The sequence below is a fragment of the Motacilla alba genome, chromosome 4A, assembly GCF_015832195.1.
Source record: "Motacilla alba alba isolate MOTALB_02 chromosome 4A, Motacilla_alba_V1.0_pri, whole genome shotgun sequence".
Lineage (NCBI taxonomy): Eukaryota > Metazoa > Chordata > Aves > Passeriformes > Motacillidae > Motacilla > Motacilla alba.
The window spans coordinates 19,613,000-19,627,808 of NC_052045.1; positions in this window are offsets into that span (position 1 = coordinate 19,613,000).

Here is a 14,809-nt window from a genome sequence, read left to right on the forward strand (position 1 = left end):
GCATCTGCTGGTTTGTAATAATGACAAAGAAGGGGCAATTTTTTGCAGCAATCCCTGGAACCAGACATTCTCTACTTCAGTACCGAACTCAAATCACTATGAATTTCCTTCCTACTGCTGAAAACGAATACTTTGGAGAGGGAAAAGACAATCCAGAGTATGAGATTACATAAAGAAATGGGGTTTTTTTCCTTTCTTTTTTTTTATCAATAAATGTCTTTGAGTTAATTTTGTTTCCTCTCTGTTTGTCCTTGAAACCAACAACTTGCATGACAGCCACAGAGGCATTTTGGGCTCTACTGAGCAGAAGATTCTTTGTGAATTAAAGCTGGTGTCCTGTACAATCTGCAAACTGACAGACCAGGAGGGAAAGAGGAACAGCTGTACAAGAGGATGAGGTGACACCATGATACTGCCAGAGGTATGTGGGAAAAGGATCCATGCATCCTGTTCTCCAAGACCTAAAGCTGCCTGTGCCACACTCTGAACATCAGCACCTGGGCCAAGGCAGTTTGATGTAAATCCTTGTGCACTTTTCAAAATGTAGCCTGTCTCCTGTAATTGTGTCAGATCATAAAATGTACAATTGCTCATGAATTCCTTTGAGAATTCTTTCAACACCACTGTTCAAAGATGGAATATCATTTTCTTGAGCAAAAAATATGCAGTTCCAAGGATTTGATTTTTTCCCCTCAGTTTTTCTGTAGCCATTTTGCTGACAAAAGTGAACTGGAGGTTTTGGAGTAAAAGATTGAAAAAAATTTGCCACTTGCAGCCATTTCAGAATTTACAACCATAATTACACAGTCAGTTCTCCTGCTTATTCTATCTGCACTATTAGGAATGGACAGCTGGAAGCAGGCACTTGGAGCCCAGTCCTTTTTTAATCCCTTAAAGTAAACAACAATCTAGCAGGATCAATATCTACATGTTCTTGCATAATGCCAGGCAGAAAGTATTTGCAACACCTAGGAAGAAACTGAAAAATGAATGTCCAAAGCACACAGGTGCCACAAGAGAGCAGGAAGCTTGAGGGGAATCACCACCATTCCAAGTCCTATCAGCAGGAAGGAATTTACTAATGATTTTGAGACCACACTGCCAAGATTACCCACTGTCAAGTGCCTATCTACTTGTAGAAATATGGAATCTGGAAACTCAAAACACATGTCCTGTAGAGTGGCACAGCTCCAGTCCTGATGTGTGAGTGAATTTCTGCACCTGCAGACACCCTGGGCCTAAAGGAGGTGACAAATCTCTCCCAGAAGCTTGTGTAGAAATGCTGAATGCCGACATGTGGCCAAGGCAGCAGCGAGGCACAGCCCTGCTCCAGGGCATGGGCTCTATTCCCAGCTGGAATAGAGGCATAAAGAATATTTCCCAATAGTCCAATATCAGTGCTTATTCATGGAACATGCTGATAATGATTGTACCAGACAAAAGAATTCTCCTCAAATATTTCTGAGGGCTGTGCGTTTCGGATCTTTTATAAACCGTTTTTAGCCATTCCAAATAAACCAACAAAAAAGCCATATCAAATTACAAGATTTTCACTATTTATCTTGGCTCTGTGGAATTGTATTGTAAAGCACACTGTTGAAAATCCTGGTGAAGGGGGTTGACCCTGGCTGGATGCCAGGTGCCCACCAAAGCTTCTCTATCACTCCCCTAATGCCGCTGGCTGGGCTACGGGGTGTACCCAGGAGCTGCATCAAAGCCGGATAGCATAGCTATGAGGGGGGCTAATCAGCCCAAGCTCTGGCAGCGCCTCCAGCCTACACCTTAGCAAGCCTTTAGTGATATTCAGCTCAGTGATTATCAGCTCATGAGTGATTTCAGCTCTTTAGGCTTGCTAGGCTTGGCTGGGGCACGCAGCAGGCACTCAGAAGACCAGGAAAGAGAGGAGAGCGCTGTATGAGTTTCCAAGACGATGTCTTTATTGGTCTTCTTCGTAGCTCTTCCACGGAGTGTCTCGAAGGATCTCAGGGACAGCAGCTCCAACGAGCCGGGCAGAAACAGAGGTTTATATAGGGTTAGGGAGGATTGAGAATTGTCCAATGGTAAGGGTTAAAGGAAAGTGACATATAGCCTTACAGAAAGATAAGCAAGGGTCCGAGAGCGGGAGAGAGGGGCTCCTTTTGTCCAGTCATCCTGACTCAGCATTCTGTCTCTGAACGCCAAGGCAGGTTCGCAGGGCCTGTGCCTGCTACACTCCCCTCCTCAGCTGGAGAAAGGAAAGAAAATATAATGAAAAGAATGCTGAAATAAGGGCAAGAAGAGATCACTTAGCAATTACTGTCACAGGCAAAACAGACTCAGTCTGGGGAAATTAGTATAATTTAATAGCAGTCAAAGGGGGATAGGGAATGAGAAATAAAACCAAATCCTAAAAGGCCTTACAGCCACCCCTCCCTTCTCCAGGGGCTTAAACTAATTCCCAGTTTCTCCACCTGCCTTCAGGGGAACAGGAAATGGGGTGGTGATCTGTTCTCTACAGGTTGTCTGTGCTGCTGCTTCCTCCTCAGGGGGAGGGCTCCTCACACTATTCCATAGATGTTTTTCACCACTTCTCTCTTTTCCAAGAGTTCTTTTTGCTTAGATGGATTGTGTTCAATGGTTTGAGTGGTGACAAAACAGAATTATACTTGCAAATTTCCCCTCACCAGTAGCTGCCTACATGCAGCCCTAGCCAGAATACAGGCCTTGGCAATAATAGCCTGACAGCAAGGGAGTGATATTTCCATTTGCAGTAAAAGTGTTAATGGGGAAATTCCATGTTCAGGACAATCATTTGAGGTCAAAGACCATGAAACAATTGGGGGGCCAAAACTGATTTCTGTGTAGGGAAAAAAATACCATTTCACATTTAATTTCATAAGATCATACTTGATATTTTCCAGAAAACCCTATGAAGGTGGAGTACAAGTGAATTTCAAGGCATTCCTGAATAAGAAAACTAAATCTTCAAGTTAGTTTGTTAAGTATAATTATGCTTCATTCAGTCATTTCTTTCTATTAGCCATTTTACACTGCTCTAGTTATTATAGCCAAGGACATTTGCACGTGGGTTGGCAAGGGAAGTTGTTCTTGCAGAAGGTTTGTCACATTATAAGTGGACTTTAGAGAAACAGATGTGATTGTTACTGACTGCACTTTACCTGGTTAAGTTACAAGGAATAAACTAATTACTTCAATATTCACAGATGCATCCAAGCAAGAAATAATTACACTGTTACATGGGTGAGAAAATAAAATATAAAACATGGGAGGAGCCTTGGTAAATACAAATAGGAGATTTCACTTACTCAGAAGTAGACTGAAATATATTAAAGAAGATATAATGTGGGTTTGGTATGAGATTGCTTTGGAGCTGCACAGGTTTTGTGTGAGTGCCTAGCAGTAATACCAGAGTACTATTGTCATGTCTGGGAAGCAGTGTGGCAAAAAGTAGGAACTATATAAACGTAGTGAAAAAGCTAATGAATAGTTTTTTCAGTCTCAGTACAAGTCAATCTCTAAGGCTCTTGCCTAATTTTAGTCAGTCCTTACTCATGCAAATCTCCCACTAACTTCAAGAAATTTCACCTGAACTGGAGCAAAACCAGAAACAAGTGCTGGTCAGAGATTTTTTTATTCCATCTGGCAAAATGTGTGATACATTTTTGTGTGGGAAGTAGCCATAGAAGTGAAGGATTTAAAAATCCACAGTGCACAAAACATCTTTCAATCAAATCAGCTGTTCTTTTAGAGATAGTGTCTAAAATTGTGGACAGAAAAAAAGGGGCAAGAACTTCCTTTTCACAACAAACTCTCAAGCAAATATTACCAGTCAAAATATAAAAGGTCTAGAAAGATCCCATTTCATTTATTACCATTAGCAACACATCTATAATGTAAAATCATTCTAAATAGAATTCTCAGAAGAAAACCCATGAACATCATGTCATCAGAGACACTCAGCAAGAGATGAAAAAATCACATTAAGGAAAACAGTAGAATGAACTAAAATTAACATGGGGGGGAAAAAAAGGGAAAAAAGCAAAAAGGAAACAAAACCCAAACCCCAACAAACAAACAAACAAAAAGAAAGAACATGAAATCAGACTTTGTAGTTTTACTTTCATGTCATAAAATCAGCCCATAAGCCACAAAGGGTGAAAATCTCAGTGACAGCCCCCTCTGTGGGGAGCAGCTTCACTCAGACTCAGCACCTGAGAAACCAGCAGCTCAACAGCACTGGAGAGGAGGGTGAGGAAATGGGAGTAAAGCCCAGAAAGAAGAGAGGGGTGGGAGTGAAGTGTTTTAAGATATTTGGTTTTAATTTCTTATTATCATATGCTGATTTAGCTGGTAATGAATTATATTAATATCACCGAGTGAGCTCCATGTTTTTTTTCTGTGATGATAACTGAGGAGTGATCACCCTGTCCGTGGGTCAACCCTCGAGGTTCTCATGGCATTTTTCTCCTCCTGTCCAGTTGAGGAAGGGGAGTGATAGAGTGCCTTTGGTGGGCACCTGACATCCAGCCAAGGTCAGCCCATCTCACTGATTCAGTGATCTGTGACAGCACAAAACTAACCCTCAACAGATAAGAGAAAAATTTTCTCCCTATTTCAAGACTAAATTATTTTTGGTACGATTGCTCTCTATAATGTGGAATTTACAATGTTATTTCTGGTGTCTTTGTTGCTAGAAGGTAAAAGTTTAAATAGTTTTTCTGTCCTAAGATAATCTATTTCTTCTTAATACTAGAAAATTAAATCACATGAGGTGTATATCAAAGTTAGAAGGTATTAGTCCAAGAGATGTATTCTGACTTGGGGAGGTGAGAATTTTTTTTTTCATCAGCTGGAGAGAATACAAACTGGTTTACAGTTGAGGCCAAATTTTACAGAATTTGGGATGTTACTTTTAATTAGCATACCTGATTTATTTGCCCCAATAAATATCCTGCATGAGATAATGCACTAGTTATTTATTTCTTACTGTCTGGGAATCAAAACAAATCTTGGAGGTCACTTACACTTGGAGGTTTTCTTCTGTCATTATATACTCATAAAAGTTAATAATCCTTGCTGCTTGCCTGAGTTCAACATTAAATTCTAAGATGAATTAAGAGAATGTGTTAATTACTGTTCATTACTGTAGGAGTTCATGTGAAGCTACTTAGAAATTACAGTCAACAGAGATGATGGAAAATATGCTTTGATGGGTTTTTCTTGTGGGGGGTGGCATTAAAAGAGAAGATCAGAGGGACAGTAAAAGCTGAGCTGTCAAAAGTGAAACTTTTTGGCAGTATCTGTCTTGTTTGATGAAAATTTAATGGGAAAAGATTTCTAAGTCTCAAATGGGGACTGATTTCTCTCATTTTGCCAGGATGAAAAAGTCACTTCTTGAGGTAAAGTGACTCACTGCAGTATGAGAAATTTTTGGTTGAATATCTCTGCTTGATTTGTGCTAGGTGTGGAACCCCTGCCAATTTTTTCTGTTCTGAAAGTACATGCAACCAGCAGCAGGTTTGGGGCCATTTTTTCAAGCATAACTTTCTGTCTGAAGTTTTCATTAAAACATTTTAGAAGGATCTCTGTTCCTATAAACAAGGATAGATTTTTAAGAGATTGAAATTATTTTAATTTTTTAAGGGCTGGTTTTAAACCTGAGCAGGAGATGGATTTCCTATCTCCATTTTTTAATTAAAAAACCCAATATTAATATTCCATTTCAGCACAGTTCTAGTCAGCATCTCTCCATCTTTCTCTCTATGTATGAAAAAGATCTGACTTGGAGGTCTGGAACTTCTTGTAACTAGATGTTTAGACATATCTCTGTGTGGCAAGAGAAAATATGGAACTGGAACCTGAATGTTTTAAACAAAGTATTCCTGCAGATTATTTCTGCATTTTGTATCAAATAGTTTTTGGCTTCCTGATGCAGTCATTTTTTGCACATGAAGAATTCTGTTGGTTTTCAGCTTCACAGGTCAACTGAAAATGATCTCTCAAAATGGGAATCAAATCTGATGAAGGTACATAGGCCCTTTATTCAGGTCTCTTTAAGGATAGAGTTTTAAACTATTTCTGCATAATTCGTGCCACAGAAAGAGAGGCAGTAGGACAGGATGTGTATGTCAACTCCATCTGACAAACTGTGGACAAAAATCGCCTGTTCTGCTCTTACCCCAAGCACCATCCCTGAAACTTATTCCTGTGTTCCTCAGCCTTGTACACATACTGAGCCAACACTGTATTATTTACTATTTAATCCAGAATTTCTCTTTAATAGAGATATTTCCACTAGCCCAGTTCACAGTGCAAATATAGGTCTGAATAAGCAGTGGTTCTGGTTTAAATCTCAAAATTAATCACCAGCAGGTTCATGGGTTAAAGGGGGCAGATCTGTTGGGCTGATTTGAGTTCTGGTAAAGAAAATTCAATTATCCCATCTGAGGGATGTTAACTTCTCTAAATTCAATACTTTTTCAGTTTCAATAATGTCTGTACCCAAGGTAACCAGGGATATTTTATTCGTATATAATAATGCTCTTCCTGAGTACAGGAACAGTGGTGGATGCTCCAGAGAAAGATATAATATTTGAAGAAAGGAAAATTAAATTATCTGCCTTCTTGAATATGTGATCATTAGGAGTGTCTGTGGGAAAATCCCAAACTCTTGAAATATACAGCCTGTTGAAATCCTGATATGAACAGTGCTGGGGGTGAAACTTTCATTGGCTTTATGGCCTTTGAGACAAGCCTGCCAATAAAGGAACCTGACCTTAGCTGCACCTACCGGCTTCTAGAAATCACATGAAGTCAGACAATATCAAGTTATTGCAATATCAGTTATTGTTACTTTTTTTTAGTCAGTGCAAATTAAATGATACAGTATAAAATCAGTTAGATAATACACATTGAAAAATACTTTAGTGGAGATGACAGTGTTTAGAAGGAGAAAGACTCTCCAGAAAGATGTAATTTCCTTTTTCTTTCCCTAAATTAATTTTCCCACATGCAAGTCTTCATAGACTACCTGGGGAATTAAAAGATCTGAAATAATATTATCTTTAAACTAAGAATAAAAGGAAAACAAAGAAGAAGCATGATTATGAGCTAACCATTAGAAAGTTCTCAGTGCTAATATGCAGCAGAGGTCAGAATACTCATGATTTATAATTGACATCAAGAGAATAGAAGGCTGCTAAGAAGGGCTCCTTTCCTCAGAAGTGAGAGAATGCTGCACAGATAATAGCATTTCCTTCATGCCAATGACTTTTTCAGTGAATACAATAAGCTGATTCATTAGACAGACCTATTCAACATAAATCCACTTAATATTAATCCCTAAAAGGTTTAAATCATTTCAGTGATCATCTTACACAGAGCTATTGTTAAAAGAGAGAACTGTATGTCCTGTCTCTCATTCAGACAGAGCTCAGGAACATGAGAACAGCAGACAGACAGCCTTTAACTCTTATGAAAGAGTATGATGGGACAATGGAGGTGTCTGAGTATTCAACATTGTCAAAAACCCTTCTGTTCCACTCCAAGTGATCAGAGAGGCTGTCAAAGCCACAGCCAACCCTGCTCTGAAGGTTTGATGGCAGGATAGAGTCAGCTGTCTCAATGCTGGCCTGTAACAGAGTTCTGGGAGCGCAAATCATCAGAGGGCCCTCATTCTCTGGTTCTTGTGTGTGATGCCGGGGGTTTGATGACAAAATTGGAGGGGAAATCCGCAAGCCTGCTCAGTCATTATTTAACATCCTTTAGAGATTCCCAGTCATGGCCTGTCTAGCTTGTGCATTGATGGGGGGAAGGAGCAGGGATATGGAGCCCTCTACAGATAGAGTAACCTCCCCATGCTCCATTTGTACAAGTCATTGCAGCTGTGGGAGTAAACAGTGCTAACCTTCTCACCAAACAGGGTACACAAGAGTACAGAGACATTTTAAAGATCTAAAAATATATAATATTTCAATACATTGTGTTGCAGTGTAATGGAGCAATTACAGTAGATAACGTCTCTGAATTGAATGCTCTGTTAGTGCTAAAAGGAAATGTCTGTTAGATCTTTAACAGAAAATAGGATCATTTTGAATTTGTGATGGGTTGACCTTTACTGGACACCAGGTGCCCACCAAAGTTGCTCTCTTTCTCCCTTTTTCAACTGGACAGGGGTGAGAAAATACAATGAAAAACTCGTGGGTTGAGGTAAAGACAGGGGGAGATCATTCAACAGTTACTGTCATGGGAAAAGTAGATTTAACTTGGGTAAATTAATTTCATTTATTACCAATCAAATCAGAGCACAATAATGAGAAATAAAGTCAAATATTAAAAACACCTTCCCCATACCCCTCCCTTCTTCCTAGCCTTGAGTTTACTTCTGATTTCTCTACCTCTTCCCCCAGGGTGCACAGGAGAAAAGGACCACTGCCTGTGGTCTAGTGCACATTTTTATGTTTTCTGTTTGTTTTCTTTATTACTGTACTAAGATCAGGTTTCTGACTATCTACAGACAAGATCTTCAGTGGTGAAAGCTGCAAGAGATGGTACATTATCTATGAAATTTCTGGCTGTGAAGTTTTTGTCTCTGAAATGCTGAAATTTTGTGGGCAACAGCAGGATACTTTCAATTAAATAATACTAGGACAGGTAAAAATTGTATGCAAAGACTTCATTTGTATAATAACTTGATTGCTAACAAAATCCCTAATGAAAATTTAGTTAGTCAAATATCCAGGGTTTTATAGTTAAAGAACTATGTGCACACAAAAGATTGTGGATGATGGATTGTTCGTTAACAAATAAAATGGGATTTGGGAAATGAAGAAGAAATATAAATATTCTGAGCAGAAACCAGCCATGGGTGCAGTATAAGAACATTTTTGTATCCAGCAGGCTTCCTTCCTTGAAGTCTGGGTACTTTAGAGTTCAAAAGTCTGATTCAAAGGTGAACAGAATATTTATTAAATACTTCTGTGACAGTAGAAAAGACATCAATGTTCTCCAAGTACCAAAAGAGGGAAGTGAGAAAAATATCTGACAGCATGCTTAGAAAACTTAGTGTGGCCCAGCTTAGGTGTCACAGAGAGGATTTCCCTCAGTGATACCCAGTGACAGGACAAAACACAGGAATCCACTTAAACATAAGAGAAAAAAAATTTATCTGCCAGTAGAGGTGCCCAAAGATAAGAAGAACAAGTTTTGGCATGGCAAAACATAAGTATCACCTTTGAACCTGGAACAGTACCTTGCCATTTTTCACAGAATCACAGAATTAATGAGATTTTAGAAGTCTTAAGAATAACCTTTGGTTACATTAAAGCATTTGAGCAAGAAATATTTGCAAGTTATAAAACTCAAGTAGTGCCATTGGGAAGAGGAAAAAGAAAGGACAGTATGTGGCTCTGGCAAAGGAAAAAAAAGGGTTTTTTCTAGATTGACAAGATGACACACCTGTTTGATGAATGTAAAATTAATATCATTAAATATGTGACGACAAAAAAAAATTTACTAATGTGCAATTGTAACTAGTCCTAGTTCAGTAAAAGATCTCTTTAGTGACAAGTATATATGTTTTGGGAAAATTGGACCCTGATGGTTGCAGGGTCCAAACGTTCTGAAGTCATATTTTCCTCTCTTTTATATGTCTTTGTTTGATTTGCAATAACTGATTTTACAGAAGTATCATTCTTTCTTTTTGCATTGTCATTAACATTCTTGAAAGAACGTTTTTAAAATGTATCATGACATATTGAACCAATGCACAATTTCATAGAAATGGAGTGCATTTAGCAAAATGCGGAGAAAATAACTCACATCTTATTGTAGTTGTGCAGATTGAAGGTGTCTGCTAAACATGATAGCCTGGCAAAGTGCCTTTAGGAACCGACTTGCTGATCTTGCTGTAAATCCTGTTGACATTAAAAAATACGTATATTCTTGTGAATAATATATTTTTTAATATTTCTATGGGGGAAACACCTACATATTACAAAATGCCTACAAAATGGCCAACTTTTTTTTTTTTTAAGTTGTATGGGTATTTTTAACTTAAATTTATAGCTTTTCTTTGGGAATAATTTTAAAGAAATATTTATAGTATTCTCTATGTTAAAACTAGACAGTTTTTAGGAGTCATACATTGATTCCTCAAGAGTACTTTAGCAGTACTTTGCTGGTATAACACACTATTAACATCTTCAGGATCATTGACATAAAGTTTGAGCTGTAAAGAATAAAATCTCATTTTTTCCCCAAAGACTTCAGGGATAAGTGCTGCAATGCAGTGGTCTCCTTGACTTTGTGGTAGAAATTACACTTAACTACTGTAATTTTTTTTCCTCAGTTTGAAATTGAGCAACTCTCAAATCCACTTAAGAATGTATTATATGGGGAAATGAAAAAAACATATAAAGCTGTGAGACTGGGATTCATACACTGCTTATCACCTTCTGTTTTCTTCTCTTTGATGTATAAATATATTAAGGTCATTACTTAATTGAAGGGCACAGAATTATTAAGTCATTAACACAAACAGCAAACACTCATGAGTGCTGAAATACTTTTGTGTCTCCAGACATAAAAACACCTCTTTTTTTCCCTCTAAATTGAAAAAGAGGTGCCAGACTGTTAGTAGAAATACATAAGTAAATAGGTAGGAAGATTAGGATACATTAAGATTCTCTGCCAGAAGAAAAGTTGTGCATACTTGCAAAATTGGGCTAAATCCTTGTGCAATAGCTAAATATCAAACAGGTACAAGGCAGAAAATCATAGATTGTTCCATTAAAAAAATTACAATGCTGGCCAAGAACACTCAAATCAAATCCTTTCCTACCAGCACCAGGTACTTCACAATTTCCCTAGGCTATATGGGAGACATGAATGATGGGTTTGGGATAGTGTGATAGCTGATGACTCTGAAGATATCTCTGTTTTCTTCCCAGAGGAGATTTCACATATCTCAACTCACAATTGCAAGAAACCCTCCAGAACAAGGGATTCACTACTGCTTCTTTGAACCTTCTCCTAAAATGTTTCCTATTATCCTCAGAAAAGTTTCTACTGCTCACCCTCATGAGAAAGAAATGCATTTAGACCTGGCTCAAGGCTTGGCACTGTTTAGAAATTAGCACAGGTCAGATGCTGACTCCCAGTTTTGCACTAGAAGTGCACTAGAAGTAGATTACATATTTAATTTTTAAGGCTGTTCAAAAACTTGCTCTATTCTACCTCTTGAAGCTTCCAGCTGCAGCATTGTTCTGACAGTGGAACCATCATTTCCTGCTATTTTATTTCTCTTTAGAGGGTTTAATTTTGTCTCCCATGCTTGGGGCCTCTCCATCAAACCCCAGAGGTCACCTAAAGCAGGTTGTACATAACCAAGAATACTATCTGTGCTGGACAAGATCTTTGTTCAGTCAGCCATGCCCTTCATTTGCTGCTGTGTAGTTAAACACAAGGGACCAGATGACAAAAGGTAGCTCCTCTGATGATGAGCTCAGTTCTCACTGATGTTCCTTCCTGCAGTGATACCCTTCTCAGTCTAAGCATCTGAGCCTTAGAATTTCCTTTGATAAACTGATCATTTTTGGATTTTGATCTTTTCAGCAGACAGATTTCGTGAAGATTCTTTTCACTCTAACTGAAAATATTTCATATTTTATAAAACTATAATAACACACTTTTTTTTTTTTCGTCTTATCTTTTTTCGTCTTCTATATTTTTCTGCAGAAATTTTAAAGTCAAGATACTACAGGGCAGAACTCTAACTTCTCTTGACTTTCAAATTATGTTTGGGTCAGCAAATGCCAAAGTTTAACTAAATATATTCAGACAGTTTTTAGAAACGCTATTTCAGACCAAGTTATTTGTTATCTGTGCAGTATTGCAGAAACACCCTGTTATTACTGCTACCAAATTGGTTTAAACATCTTTCAGCTGATTCAATGCATACGCCCAAGCAGGAGCTCTGCCTTTTTTCACCAAATGAAGTGCTAACTACTTTAATAGAATTTTTGAATTCACATTAACAACAAAAACTCGATGCAATTGCAGCATTAAAATACTGTAGATCCCTGTCAGATTTTCCAAGAAGGACTATAATAAGCCTTAGGGCAGGGAGGGACAAATGAAAAGAATAATTTAATCCAAAATGTGGTAGATAAGACCAAAACGATTTTTCAAGTTCATCCCAAACACACTTCTAATGGAGTATTCAAATGTTTAAGAGGCTTCTTTTTATTATTTTATAATTTAAAAATTCTGATTTTTTTTTCTGCAGCTACTACCATGGCTCTTCATGGCTAAGAAAAATTATGATGTTGTTCTTAGAACTTCATTTACTATCAATATGTGTAGGTGTATAAAAAAGATGTTTCTTTATGCATTGAAAAGTGGTTTTCTTAGTAATATTTCTGTGCTTCTCTGTTTTGTGTTTTTATTAAATGTACTTAGGAGCACAGTAATAAGAATCACCATAAAATAGTAGAATTGATTCTGAAATCTGGTAGTAAATAATGAAGCTTTCAGCTTTAGCTTTGAGACTGTATATATTGCTTATTAGCAATAAAGAATACAAAAATCTCTTGGTAAGGAGAGAGAAGATATGATTCGGAAAATGGCACCAGATATTGATTATCCTTCTAGTACCTGTTATTGATGTATTTAGATGCTTTCACTTTTAGAAAGATATCTCTTGCAATTTCACAGTGGGTAAGTTTGTACTGCACAGAAACTTCACCCTAAAAAAGCTGTTCCACAAAAACGCTCCTTAAAAAACTGGATTTGTAAATTCTCTGAACTGCCAGCTGAATAAAATATGCATGAACCTGATGGCTTCCTTATGACCACTTAAAACACTGTCAGAGAACATAAATCTCCCAGTGAGTCTCAGAGTTCCCTGTGTGGAGCCAACAGAATGATAAGGAATCACATCATCTTGAAGATGGATTGGCTTCTTCTAACTGTGGGTGAAAAGGTCTCTCCTACTGGAAACATTTTCAGACACCAATTTGTTCAATGAAGGTCACCTTCTGAGTTCTAGCTTAGCTGAACATAAAGCTGAGCTGACTATAAACAGCTCAGCTCTGAGTACCTTCAGGAGCAAGTGTTTTTCTCTGATTTTATATGTCTGTGTGTTATATTCAACTTCTCCTTTTTTTTTTTATTTTTATTTTATTTTATTTAAATATATTGGTCTCTGTACAGTTTGCTAATTGTACATCTATTTCCTGGTCAGATTTTCTCACAAATGGCTCCTCTTTCTTTCAATGATCCCTTTTGCAACATGAATTCAACAATTACTCTAATCAAAACTGCACTTATACAGGCTCTTTTGGATCTTCCCAGGTGCAGAAACAGAGTTCTGCCAACTTGTGAAGGACAAAGTTGAATTACATATTTCTGCCTTCATCTTTTTTCCCTCAAAATTATTTTTTGACAATGACAGTGTGTCCATCCTGGGTGCTCAACACACATTTGCTGCCATGTTGGCTGACATGATTTTTTATTAAATTGGAGGTATGATGAGTCTAAATCCTTATAGCTTGAGCTAGGGAACCAGATTCTTTGACTCAGCTCTGTGACAACTTGTGTACATTAATATCAGATTAAAAAGCCCCAAACATGCAAACTGCTCAAACATAGTAATTGGATTCAATACATGAGTTATACCATTCATTCCCATTAAATTTATTTGTCCTAAGGGGTTTATGAGCTTGAACGCTTTGTTTTAGTTGCAATGGTTAATAGTTTTGTTTGTTGGTGGTTTTGTTTTTTTGTTAAAGCATCAAACAAATTAAATATTTTTCCCATACTACTGCCTTTCAAATGGTCAAAAGAAATGCTTGTGTAGATATGTAACTCTCTCAGAGGATTTACAAACCTGGAGCCAATACCACTTTTAATGCATATTAGCCAGAAATCTTCTTATACCATCCGCACATCCTAGTAAAAGCTGACTATTTTTATAGCCCCTCAGCAAAAATTTAAACAATGGCACTGAGTTTCACAAAATTCAGCACCTTTGCAAGCATTAAATTTGCTACTTAAAATTTAAAGCAAATAGTTTAAAGCCTCTGGTATATTGAAACATTTAAAAATAAATAATTCCATTTTTATAAAGTTTCAGTAGAAAGCAGCTCAGAGTAAAAATACATTTTAATAGATTTATCAGAAGACATGAATCTAAAACAAGGTCCTGTCCAAGGAATAGAAAGAGCAAGTTATTAATAAATCTGTTTAGTTAAACTCTAAGTGATCAGGTTCGATTCTATCAGATTGAATAGAATTCAGTCCCAGAGGTGTTCAGATGAAGGGGGAGGCATTAAAGATTGCCTGTGTCAAAATGGAGAATGCAGCTGCATAAATTCAGGGGATGACAACATAGTATTTTATGTAACAATATTTTTTCCCCCAAATGAGTTGCCAGAGATGAAATTGGTTAATCTAAGTATTCTAAGAGTCAGAGGAGATAAAATGTTAAAAACAATTGTCTCTGCTACTCCGCCTGGGGTGTAGTCAAATATTTTTATCAAAATAAACCTAAGTGGGACACCAATGTTTCTTTCCTTTTGTTTATGTCAGCAGTATGAGGAATATCAGTATTTTTTATTTTCCACCTCACCAGTAAAATTGTGTACAAAAAAATTTAGCAGGACACTTTTTGAAAACAATCTTTTAGCCTGTATCATCAGTCACAGTCATCAGCAGTAATCTCATAATGTTCCAGCACACTCAAATATTGAATCTTTTTTTTTCCCCCCATGGAGCTACTAATTTACACTGCTTTGAGAGATGGTATGGT